This window comes from Bombina bombina, chromosome 3 (genome assembly GCF_027579735.1).
Source record: "Bombina bombina isolate aBomBom1 chromosome 3, aBomBom1.pri, whole genome shotgun sequence".
NCBI classification, from domain to species: domain Eukaryota; kingdom Metazoa; phylum Chordata; class Amphibia; order Anura; family Bombinatoridae; genus Bombina; species Bombina bombina.
Genome location: NC_069501.1, coordinates 848,469,186 through 848,483,077, shown reverse-complemented (window position 1 = coordinate 848,483,077; position 13,892 = coordinate 848,469,186). Strand labels below are relative to the sequence as shown.

Genomic DNA, 13,892 nt, shown 5'->3' with positions numbered 1-13,892 from the left:
AAGTTAGGGGGGTGTTAGACTTAGGTTTAGACTTAGGTTTAGGGGTTAATAAATTTAATATAGTAGCGGCGACGATGGGGGTGGCAGATTAGGGGTTAATAACTATAATGTAGGTGTCGGCGATGTCGGGGACGGCAGATTAGGGGTTAATAAGTGTAAGATTAGGGGTGTTTAGACTCCGGGTTCATGTTAGGGTGTTAGGTGTAGACATTCATTTTATTTCTTCATAGGAATCAATGGGGCTGCGTTAGAAGCTGAACGCTGCTTTTTTGCAGGTGTTAGGTTTTTTTTCAGCTGAATCTGCCCCATTGCTTCCTATGGGGAAATCGTGCACGAGCACGTTTTGCCAGCTCACCGCTACCATAGACAACGCTGGTATTGAGGTGAGATGTGGAGCTAAATTTTGCTCTACGCTCAACTTTTTGCGCCTAACGCCGGGTTTAAAAAAAAACTTAATACCAGCGTTGTATTAAGGGAGCGTTGAAAAAAATGCTTGTTGGCAACGCACCCCTTTTACCGCAAAACTCGTAATCTCGGTGTAACAGAATAGTTCTTCTTGGTGACACTTGGGCTAACCATTAAAGGGACAATATACACTAATTTTCATTTAACTGCATGTAATAGACACTACTATAAAGAATAATATGCACAGATACTGATAAAAATCCAGCATAAAAGTTTTTTAAAATTTACTTAGAAGCTCCCAGTTTAGCTCTGTTAAAAATGCTAGCTGGAACACCCACTGAAAGTGGTTCTATAGCAGAAAAAGCAGACACTCCCTTCTCGGTCTACCTCTCGGTCTACCTCTGCATATGAAAAGACTCTTTGCACAAACAGGAGCAAGCTAGAGTAGGTATACATCAGTATTCTCCTAAAACTTTGGGGCTTGGTTAGGAGTCTGAAAATCAGTGCAATGTTATTTAAAAATAAGCAAAACTATATATATATATATAACTTAATTCACCAGAAGTATCAGCCATTATCTGTTGGCCCAAGAGGGAGCTACAAAGTTTTGAAGCAGGGCCTGTGAGCTCTAGTCAGGGTTGAAAACAGGTAGTCAGGGTTGAAAACAGGTAAAAAAAAACTTAATACCAGCGTTGTATTAAGGGAGCGTTGAAAAAAAATGCTTGTTGGCAACGCACCCCTTTTACCGCAAAACTCGTAATCTCGGTGTAACAGAATAGTTCTTCTTGGTGACACTTGGGCTAACCATTAAAGGGACAATATACACTAATTTTCATTTAACTGCATGTAATAGACACTACTATAAAGAATAATATGCACAGATACTGATAAAAATCCAGCATAAAAGTTTTTTAAAATTTACTTAGAAGCTCCCAGTTTAGCTCTGTTAAAAATGCTAGCTGGAACACCCACTGAAAGTGGTTCTATAGCAGAAAAAGCAGACACTCCCTTCTCGGTCTACCTCTCGGTCTACCTCTGCATATGAAAAGACTCTTTGCACAAACAGGAGCAAGCTAGAGTAGGTATACATCAGTATTCTCCTAAAACTTTGGGGCTTGGTTAGGAGTCTGAAAATCAGTGCAATGTTATTTAAAAATAAGCAAAACTATATATATATATAACTTAATTCACCAGAAGTATCAGCCATTGTCTGTTGGCCCAAGAGGGAGCTACAAAGTTTTGAAGCAGGGCCTGTGAGCTCTAGTCAGGGTTGAAAACAGGCAGCAAATATACATATAACTGAACTAGTGTGTTTGTGACACAGAGCAGTATCAAGCAAAAGCCAGTACCAGATAATGCTGTTACAGATAACAAAGTGAGACCTGTGTGTTTTATGGCAGTGAATTGCTGTGTTGGGCCACATGAATCTCTGCCAGCCATATATATATATATATATATATATATATATATATATATATATTACATCATTTTCCTTGCTATAATTTTCTATCTCCTAGATTTAGAGTTTGGCGTTAGCCGTCAAAACCAGCGTTAGGGGCTCCTAATGCTGGTTTTGGGCTACCGCTGGTATTTAGAGTCGTGTAGGTAAAGGTCTAACGCTCACTTTCCAGCCGTGACTTTTCCATACCGCAGATCCCCCTACGCCATTTGCGTATCCTATCTTTTCAATGGGATCTTTCTAACGCCGGTATTTAGAGTCTTGGCTGAAGTGAGCGTTAGAAATCTAACGACAAGACTCCAGCCGCAGAGAAAAGCCAGGAGTTAAGAGCTTTCTGGGCTAACGCCGGTTCATAAAGCTCTTAACTACTGTGCTCTAAAGTACACTAACAGCCATAAACTACCTATGTACCCCTAAACCCACATCGCCGCCACTCTATTAAAGTTTTTTAACCCCTAATCTGCCGACCGCACACTGCCGCAACCTACGTTATCCCTATGTACCCCTAATCTGCTGCCCCTAACACCTCCGACCCCTATATTATATTTATTAACCCCTAATCTGCCGCCCCCAACGTCGACGCCACCTACCTACAATTATTAACCCCTAATCTGCCGACCGGACCTCACCGCTACTATAATAAAGTTATTAACCCCTAATCCGCCTCACTCCCACCTCAATAACACTATAATAAATAGTATTAACCCCTAATCTGCCCTCCCTAACATCACTGACACCTAACTTCAAGTATTAACCCCTAATCTGCCGACCGGTCCCCACCGCTACTCTAATAAATTTATTAACCCCTAAAGCTAAGTCTAACCCTAACACTAACACCCCCCTAAGTTAAATATAATTTTTATCTAACAAAATAAATTAACTCTTATTAAATAAATTATTCCTATTTAAAGTTAAATACTTACCTGTAAAATAAACCCTAATATAGCTACAATATAAATTATAATTATATTGTAGCTATTTTAGGATTTATATTTATTTTACAGGTAACTTTGTATTTATTTTAACCAGGTACAATAGCTATTAAATAGTTAATAACTATTTAATAGCTACCAAGTTAAAATAATTACAAAATTACCTGTAAAATAAATCCTAACCTAAGTTACAATTAAACCTAACACTACACTATCAATAAATTAATTAAATAAAATACCTACAATTATCTACAATTAAACCTAACACTACACTATCAATAAATTAATTACATAAAATACCTACAAATAAATACAATTAAATAAACTAACTAAAGTACAAAAAATAAAAAAGAACTAAGTTACAAAAAATAATTTACAAACATTAGAAAAATATGACACCTACTCTAAGCCCCCTAATAAAATAACAAAGCCCCCCAAAATAAAACAATTCCCTACCCTATTCTAAAATAAAAATAGAAAAGCTCTTTTACCTTACCAGCCCTTAAAAGGGCCTTTTGCAGGGCATGCCCCAAATAATTCTGCTCTTTTGCCTGAAAAGAAAACATACAATACCCCCCCCAACATTACAACCCACCACCCACATACCCCTAATCTAACCCAAACCCCCCTTAAATAAACCTAACACTAAGCCCCTGAAGATCTTCCTACCTTATCTTCACCATGCCGGGTATCACCGATCGGTCCAGAAGAGGCTCCGAAGTCTTCATCCAAGCCCAAGCGGGGGCTGAAGAGATCCATCATCGGGCTGAAGAGATCCATCATCGGGCTGAAGAGGTCCATCATCGGGCAGAAGTCTTCATCCTATCCGGGCAGAAGAGGACATCCGGACCGGTAGACATCTTCATCCAAGCGGCATCTTCTATCTTCATCCATCCGGAACGGAGCGGAGCCATCTTCTTCCAGCCAACGCGGATCCATCCTCTTCTACCGACGCCTACTCACATGACAGTTCCTTTAAATGATGTCATCCAAGATGGCGTTCCTTCCAAGATGGCGTCCCTCGAATTCCGATTGGCTGATAGGATTCTATAAGCCAATCGGAATTAAGGTAGGAAAATTCTGATTGGCTGTTCCGATCAGCCAATAGAATGCGAGCTCAATCTGATTGGCTGATTGGATCAGCCAATCGGATTGAACTTGAATCTGATTGGCCAATCAGAATTTTCCTACCTTAATTCCGATTGGCTGATAGAATCCTATCAGCCAATCAGAATTCGAGGGATGCCATCTTGGATGACGTCATTTAAAGGAACCGTCATTCGGCGAGTAGGCGTCGGTAGAAGAGGATGGATCCGTGTCAGTTGGAAGAATATGGCTCCGCATGGATGAAGATAGAAGATGCGGCTTGGATAAGGATGTCTACCGCTCCGCATGTCCTCTTCTGCCCGGATAGGATGAAGACTTCAGCCCGATGATGGACCTCTTCAGCCCGATGTTGGATCTCTTCAGCCCCCGCTTGGGCTTGGATGAAGACTTCGGAGCCTCCTCTAGACCGATCAGTGATACCCGGCATGGTGAAGACAAGGTAGGAAGATCTTCAGGGGCTTAGTGTTAGGTTTATTTAAGGGGGGTTTGGGTTAGATTAGGGGTATGTGGGTGGTGGGTTGTAATGTTGCGGGGGGTATTGTATGTTTTTTTTTACAGGCAAAAGAGCAGAATTCTTTGGGGCATGCCCCGCAAAAGGCCCTTTTAAGGGCTGGTAAGGTAAAAGAGCTTTTCTATTTTTATTTTAGAATAGGGTAGGGCATTTTTTATTTTGGGGGGCTTTGTTATTTTATTAGGGGGCTTAGAGTAGGTGTAATTAGCTTAAAATTGTTGTAATCTTTTTCTAATGTTTCTAAATTATTTTTTTATTTTTTGTAACTTAGTTCTTTTTTATTTTTTGTACTTTAGTTAGTGTATTTATTTGTATTTATTTGTAGGTATTTGTATTTAATTTATTTATTGATAGTGTAGTGTTAGGTTTAATTGTAGATAATTGTAGGTATTTTATTTAATTAATTTATTGATAGTGTAGTGTTAGGTTTAATTGTAACTTAGGTTAGGATTTATTTTACAGGTAATTTTGTAATTATTTTAACTAGGTAGCTATTAAATAGTTATTAACTATTTAATAGCTATTGTACCTGGTTAAAATAAATACAAAGTTACCTGTAAAATAAATATAAATCCTAAAATAGCTACAATATAATTATAATTTATATTGTAGCTATATTAGGATTTATTTTACAGGTAAGTATTTAGCTTTAAATAGGAATAATTTATTTAATAAGATTTATTTTATTTAATTAGATTTAAATTATATTTAACTTAGGGGGGTGTTAGTGTCAGGGTTAGACTTAGTTTTAGGGGTTAATATATTTATTAGAGTAGCAGTGAGGTCCGGTTGGCAGATTAGGGGTTAATACTTGAAGTTAGGTGTCGGCGATGTTAGGGAGGGCAGATTAGGGGTTAATACTATTTATTATAGGGTTATTGAGGTGGGAGTGAGCAGATTAGGGGTTAATAACTTTATTATAGTAGCGGTGAGGTCCGGTCGGCAGATTAGGGGCTAATAAGTGTAGGTAGGTGGCGGCGACGTTGGGGGCAGCAGATAAGGGGTTAATAAATATAATATAGGGGTCGGCGGTGTTAGGGGCAGCAGATTAGGGGTACATAGGGATAACGTAGGTGGCGGCGGAATACGGAGCGGCAGATTAGGGGTTAAAAAAAATATGCAGGGGTCAGAGATAGCGGGGGTGGCAGATTAGGGGTTAATAAGTGTAAGGTTAGAGGTGTTTAGACTCGGGGTGCATGTTAGGGTGTTAGGTGCAGACTTAGGGAGTGTTTCCCCATAGGAAACAATGGGGCTGCGTTAGGAGCTAAACGCTGCTTTTTTGCAGGTGTTAGACTTTTTTTCAGCTCAAACGGCCCCATTGTTTCCTATGGGGGAATCGTGCATGAGCACGTTTTTGAAGCCGGCCGTGTCCGTAAGCACCGCTGGTATTGAGAGTTGCAGTGGCGGTAAATATGCTATACGCTCCCTTTTTGGAGCCTAACGTAGCCCTTCTGTGAACTCTAAATACCAGCGGTATTTAAAAGGTGCGGGGGAAAAAAAGCATGCGTAGCTAATGCACCCCTTTGGCCGCAGAACTCTAAATCTAGCCGTATGTAAGTAAATTTTGTAATGTATGTAAATACACATTATAGATTCTGTGAGCACAATATATCAATGTATTATACATCAATAAGTAGACATCGACATTCATATGCTTAGTTAGCATCTAAAGTGTATTGCACTCTCACAAGAAGATAACCAGCTCCCAAAAGAGCCAAATGCCGTGGCCACCTTCTTCCACGTTTATTTGCTCATGAGGCATTTGAATGCCCATGCCTATCAAAGAGTACCGGCACCTTTTTTTCCCTCAAAAAAAGCCCTGTATATACTGTATATATACATACACAAGCATATATATATACATACAAACACACACACACTCACATATATATATATATATCATGTACACAGAAGAAATATGTACCTGGAATGTATTCCTGGAACAATTAAAGACAGGGTATCAGCACTCTTTTAGAAAAACTCCCAAGTCATTAAATATAATTCAATAGCTTTAATCGTGGTAGTCACATCCCCCACATCATGGGAATAGATCCATGCAAAGTATAAAAAGCACATAAGCATACAAGTTCGGCTCATGAATGACAAATTTAAAGAACCTGACCGGTCAGGGATACACAAAGAGCACATCTGTGGCAGAGTACAAATATCAATAAAATGGCTTAGTCACAGAATTGTATAGTAGACCACTACACCCAACTGCACACAGAACCCCCCAGACTAACGGCTGGAAGGTATATCCTGGGCAGATTATGAAACCGGGATCTAAGTGGTTAGTATAACAATATCTGTGTTATGCAACATGTATTAAAGGGACAGTACACTGTAAAATTGTTTTTCCATACATGTATTTTAAATGACTTGTTATACCAACTGCAGAGTATAAAATATTTGAGAAATTGCATTTTCGGGTTTATTTGTGTATCTGAAGTAGCTGATTTTGTGCTTTTAAACCACAGCCTATTACAATGGGTTGAGCTTCAGGTAATATCAGATCTCATTATGTTATCACTTGGTGTACACACACTTGCTTCCTTATCTTATATTTGTCTGGAACACCAAAGCTCAATACATAGAGAGAACAATGGAAAATTATCATTTTATTACTTAACTATCATGCCCCCCACTGACAGTGTAATCTCTTCTGCTGGCTGTGTTTACTTAGGCTTGTCAATAGCGTATACGCCAGTATCAAAACTTTCAGTATAGGTTGGGAAACCACAAGCTAAATCAGCTATTTCAAATGCTAAAATATGAGTAAAGGAGCTACTTGCAACCAATTTAATACACTCTAGCAGGTAAAAAGGATCATTGGGAATAATTTAAAGGGGAGAAAGTTTTTGGGTGAACTGTCCCTTTAAGTGGTTTACACTGGTTGGAATGCACATAAATTCTAGAATTAACAAAGTATCATTTGTTATATCAAGTGAGACCTCCTCTGGCTTCGCTACACCCAGCTGCTTACAGCACCCCTGCAAGTAAGAGGTTAATGGCTACGCAGGTTGTAAACGGGATCTAAGCAAGCCATTAGGCGAGCCCCCTGAATATGCACATAAATAAACAAGTGGGTACCAATGATAGACAAGATGCAGTTAGTGCAGTATATTATCGATTCTCATTATGTATGTACACACACAGTTTCACAGAAAAAGTCTGCAATGCAAGATGCAAGGATGTTAGCAAAAAGATGTCGCAAGCAGATTAGTATTTCCACATAAAGGCCAGTAAAAGTCAAGTTGTGTGTTGTAAAGCACAGTCTAGGCAAGAAATGTATGACTCCAAGCGAAGACAGATATCAAGATATTAATCTTTATATAAGACAAGGCAGCGCCTTTTCCAACTTTTGCACAGCTTGTAACTTTAATGCCGTGGATTTCTTCAACATGGTCACCTATTCCATATCAATACTTTTTTCAGGTGTCAACATGTTATATTCATACGACCTTGCTTTCGGTTGTTTTTGCGCCAGGTGTCCACAATTGTGTGTACAATCCCCACTTGTTAGCACTCCATGCCAAAAGTGATCTCCATCGCCAACGCCAAACACAGCGGTGCTCCACGTGTGTCACATGACCTGGTCGGCTCCACCAATGCCAGAGTCTGCTTATTTTGCGTTTATGAAGAGTGGAGTGTGAGAGCCAATATTTCGCTATATCAACGCTCCACTTTATCATAGACATAATTTCATAGGAAGCAGGCCATATCTAATTTATCATTGAGACCATTTGGAATTTGTGTCCCAAGGATTGATATCCACCTGCATTCCTTCCTTAGGAGGGTTTTATCATTATCCCCTCCTCTCCCGTTTATGATGCCTTTATCAATACCCACGAATCTGAGTGAATCAGGATTGCAATTATGTGTCTGTTCAAAATGTTTTGCCACATTGCTTTTAGGATTTTTGTTCTTTACATCATCTCTGTGTTCTGAGATGCGGTCCTTTAGTGCCCTCTTCGTTTTTCCCACATAGAAAAGTGGGCAGTCACAGGACAGCAGGTAGACAACCCACTCAGTGTCACAGTTCACAAAGTGTTTCAATCTATAGGTTTTGCCCGTATTCGTTTTGAACTCTTTTGTCTTGCGCATGAATTTACATGTTACACATTTTCCACAGGGAAAGTTCCCTATGGACCTATGTTTTGTAAGCCAATTGCTTGTCCTGCTTTGGACAAATATTGGCTTCTTACCAGCTTGTCCTTAAGGTTTGGTGCCCGTCTGGCGGTAATGTTTGAAAAATCACCTACTTCCTTTTTTACCCCTGTGTCGCTAGTAAGAATGTGCCAGTTTTTTGCAAGAATACCCTTCAGGGAGATTTTTCAGAGCCCCCTATTTGAGGAAAACATCCACATATGGTTGAGATATGTGGATGATATTTTCCTCATCTGGGAGGGCTCTGAGAGCCTCCTAAAGGAATTTGTTGACACCTTAAATGTGAATAATAGAAATATCTCTCTTACTGTCCAGTACAGCAGGGAGGCAATTGCATTTTTAGACATTGAGGTGAAACTTGATAAAGGGGTGGTTTCAACTGAGAACTTTCGCAAATCCACTGCGACTAACAGCCTATTGATTGCCTCTAGCCATCATCCAAACCACTTGAAAAAAGGAATACCTAAAGGTCAATTCCTAAGGCTTCGTAGGAATTGCTCTAGTAAAGAGAAGTATCTAAAACATGCATCAGAGATGAAACAAAGATTCTTGAATAGGGGATATTCTAAGAGAGTGATTAAGGGGGCATTTAACAATGCGCTACATATGGATAGGGAAAAACTTCTCATGCCCATATCAAGAAGTAATGAATCTAAAATAAGATTAATTACTGATTACAATTGCCATTGGAACTCCCTGAAGGGTATTCTTGCAAAAAACTGGCACATTCTTACTAGCGACACAGGGGTAAAAAAGGAAGTAGGTGATTTTTCAAACATTACCGCCAGACGGGCACCAAACCTTAAGGACAAGCTGGTAAGAAGCCAATATTTGTCCAAAGCAGGACAAAGTAATTGGCTTACAAAACATAGGTCCATAGGGAACTTTCCCTGTGGAAAATGTGTAACATGTAAATTCATGCGCAAGACAAAAGAGTTCAAAACGAATACGGGCAAAACCTATAGATTGAAACACTTTGTGAACTGTGACACTGAGGGGGTTGTCTACCTGCTGTCCTGTGACTGCCCACTTTTTTATGTGGGAAAAACGAAGAGGGCACTAAAGGACCGCATCTCAGAACACAGAGATGATGTAAAGAACAAAAATCCTAAAAGCAATGTGGCAAAACATTTTGAACAGACACATAATTGCAATCCTGATTCACTCAGATTCATGGGTATTGATAAAGGCATCATAAACGGGAGAAGAGGGGATAATGATAAAACCCTCCTAAGGAAGGAATGCAGGTAGATATCAATCCTTGGGACACAAATTCCAAATGGTCTCAATGATAAATTAGATATGGCCTGCTTCCTATGAAATTATGTCTATGATAAAGTGGAGCGTTGATATAGTGAAATATTGGCTCTCACACTCCACTCTTCATAAACGCAAAATAAGCAGACTCTGGCATTGGTGGAGCCGACCAGGTCATGTGACACACGTGGAGCACCGCTGTGTTTGGCGTTGGCGATGGAGATCACTTTTGGCATGGAGTGCTAACAAGTGGGGATTGTACACACAATTGTGGACACCTGGCGCAAAAACAACCGAAAGCAAGGTCGTATGAATATAACATGTTGACACCTGAAAAAAGTATTGATATGGAATAGGTGACCATGTTGAAGAAATCCACGGCATTAAAGTTACAAGCTGTGCAAAAGTTGGAAAAGGCGCTGCCTTGTCTTATATAAAGATTAATATCTTGATATCTGTCTTCGCTTGGAGTCATACATTTCTTGCCTAGACTGTGCTTTACAACACACAACTTGACTTTTACTGGCCTTTATGTGGAAATACTAATCTGCTTGCGACATCTTTTTGCTAACATCCTTGCATCTTGCATTGCAGACTTTTTCTGTGAAACTGTGTGTGTACATACATAATGAGAATCGATAATATACTGCACTAACTGCATCTTGTCTATCATTGGTGCCCACTTGTTTATTTATGTGCATATTCAGGGGGCTCGCCTACTGGCTTGCTTAGATCCCGTTTACAACCTGCGCAGCCATTAACCTCTTACTTGCAGGGGTGCTGTAAGCAGCTGGGTGTAGCGAAGCCAGAGGAGGTCTCACTTGATATAACAAATGATACTTTATTAATTCTAGAATTTATGTCCATTCCAACCAGTGTAAACCACTTAATACATGTTGCATAACACAGATATTGTTATACTAACCACTTAGATCCCGGTTTCATAATCTGCCCAGGATATACCTTCCAGCCGTTAGTCTGGGGGGTTCTGTGTGCAGTTGGGTGTAGTGGTCTACTATACAATTCTGTGACTAAGCCATTTTATTGATATTTGTACTCTGCCACAGATGTGCTCTTTGTGTATCCCTGACCGGTCAGGTTCTTTAAATTTGTCATTCATGAGCCGAACTTGTATGCTTATGTGCTTTTTATACTTTGCATGGATCTATTCCCATGATGTGGGGGATGTGACTACCACGATTAAAGCTATTGAATAATATTTAATGATTTGGGAGTTTTTCTAAAAGAGTGCTGATACCCTGTCTTTAATTGTACCAGGAATACATTCCAGGTACGTCTTTCTTCTGTGTACATGATACATTTAAATTAAGGGTCTGCACCATATCTATTTTAGCTAATTGGGCATTAAAGCCTAGTTGCATTTTATTAAACTCCACTAGCAATTGCGTCCTTTCCTAGTTGTTCTTGATTATATATATATATATATATATATATATATATATATATATATATACACACACAAACACACATACACATTTATCTGAGCTTTTAGCTTTTTATAAACTTGGTGCAGTTCCAAGTAAACTTTCCCAGCCCCATATCTGCCCCCCTTACCCCACTCCGTAACTGACAGTAATAGCTGTTTAGGAGCTTGGCAGCTGCTGCATGGTATAATCACTCTCTGTACAGAAATATACGACTAGTCTCAGTGCGCTAATTTCAAAAGCAGAGTTTTTTTGCTTCTTAATGCGGCTGGGGCAGTTTATTAGGCTTGCAAAGTGGGCATATGAAAATGCCAGTATTATTATATTTATTTTATAGAACTGGCCGGGAGTTACTGGCTGCACCTTATTTTTCCCTGCGCCCCGGGCTACTGCCTTTGCCCTCCCCTAAAAACGGCCCTGACTCCCGCCCCCCACCCCAGAAAGTTGTAGGCTTGCAAATATTTTTTTTTAAAAAAATCGTAATTAGTGCTGCAGCGCGGGCTCAAGGGGCAGCTGCTTTGGGCCCCACAACTAAGACTTTTGCCCTGCGTTAAAGACGTCCCTGGCTCCCTTTGTTGTGATTTTGGTCCCTGATGGCTAACCCTGGTTTTGAACTTAAGCTTGGCTATCAACTGCTCTTTTGGATTATCCCTGTGTGCTGACTCCTGATTGTGTCTGGTGAAGACCTCAGTCTGTTGCTGACACCAGCATACTTTGCATCTCCCGCAAGCTTGGTTTCATACAACACATGAGGTAAACCTCTTATTGACTTATAAAATAGTAAGTCAGCAATCCCAAATTATCCTATACACATTTATTCTCCTTCAACTAACAAAAGTCCTGCCATTGAAACAATATAAAAGGTTACAAAGTCTGACTGCAAACAAGAGATGTGTAAATTTACTATATGAAGTGGTGCATGAAACCAAAGTGTTGTATGATTCAGTAATGACCACCTACATTCTCTTTTAAAAAGAATACATTTTTTCTATAACTTTTCATATTCCTAATGCATAGACAACTATTACCAGTATAAAAGTATTCCACAGCAGGTAACAAAAACTGACAGAATATTACTTCTAGCACTTAGTGGTCAGAGCTAATTATAGCCCTTCCCATGGCATCTACAGCATATCAGTGTCATGATGTGTTATGATTCACTTGAGATTGAAACATTCCTCAAACAACCTAATTTTACCTAAAGCTATACGCATAACTTGTTTTTCATTTTCAATAAGAACAAAAAAAGATGATAATTCCTTAGTTTGCCTACAGAAGGCTTCTAGCAATATCTAAAATAGAACAAAGAAACGTAGCTGAAGAAGTTAAAACACTATCAATATGAATGAGTTAAAAAAAGAACAATAATAAAAAATTTCTTTAGCAAAAAAGAGATTATATTCTAATTCTTGACAAGGTTATCAATTTAATATTTCAATGAAGTTAGATTTTTTTCTCTACTTGGATAATGTACATATATTAAAATAATGTACATGGTAAAGTCTAGGTAATGTTGCCCAACAAATAATTGAACAAGTTGTCAGGCTAATGTTTCAGTATAAATGGGTAAGTATATTTTACAAATGACAATAAATAATTAGGAAGTTAAGAGAAGATAACAACCTCATGAAACGTCTCATAATTGCTCCTACTCTATAGAGCAGTGCTTTCCAAACTGTATGTCATGGCACGTTAGTGTGTCGGCAGCAGTATGTATGTGTGTCCCTGCTTCAAAACAATTTTTTTTTAATTTAAATTTTTTTTTTTTTTTTTTTGTTTCCAACTTCTTGCTAAGCATATCACATGGTTGACTCGTGATTGATACCTAGTGGGTCACAGATCATCTTAACCTATTGACGCAGCTCAGTGGGAACTGAAACTATTCCCATTGGTGGCTTTGGCGGCACATTGGATCCTGACTGCACGTGTAGTCTCCTCAATCGGCTCATGACTGCATGTGTAGTCAGTGAGAGGGATAGCAGTGTGTTTGCAGTGTGGGTAGTAGTCAGTGCAACTCGCAGAGCTCTGAGGGCGGTAGCTTAAATGCTGAGCTGAAGTCAGAAGTCAAACGGCTAGATTACAAGTTTTGCGTTAGGAGCTGTGCGGTGCTAATGAGCAGTTTTCTCTCACTGCTCACTTACCTACAGCGCTGGTATTACGGGTTTTTACAAACCCGGCGTTAACAAGCAAGAAGTGAGCATAGAGCAAAAGTTTGCTCCATATATCACTCCAATACCAGTGCTGCTTAAGTCAGCGGTGAGCTGGTCATACGTGCTTGTGCACGATTTCCCCATAGACATCAATGGGGAGAGCCCAGAGTTAAGAAAAAGTCTAACAACTGCAAAAAAGCAGCGTAAAACTCTAAGTGGAAGCTTAAAAATACTTGATGATGAAATGCGAGTGTCTTTATCTAATATTCCACCAAATATTCAGAAACTGTGTTCATCCCATCAACCTCATATAGCCCATTAAAATAGTAATTAGCTGTTGGTGGTATTACATTTTTTTTAATTCTTGCACATACATACTGTTACTCGTAAATACATTTTGTTATTATATAATTTATGTATGTGTCCGTATATTTTAAAACAAGATAGTTTTGTGATGAT

General features: G+C 39.2%; 1 protein-coding gene across 2 annotated transcripts in view; it reads right to left on the bottom strand.

The window, feature by feature from the left end:
- Positions 1-13,892, bottom strand: part of NALCN (sodium leak channel, non-selective) — a 1,159,715-nt gene that overhangs the window by 334,961 nt on the left and 810,862 nt on the right. The window lies entirely within an intron of this gene.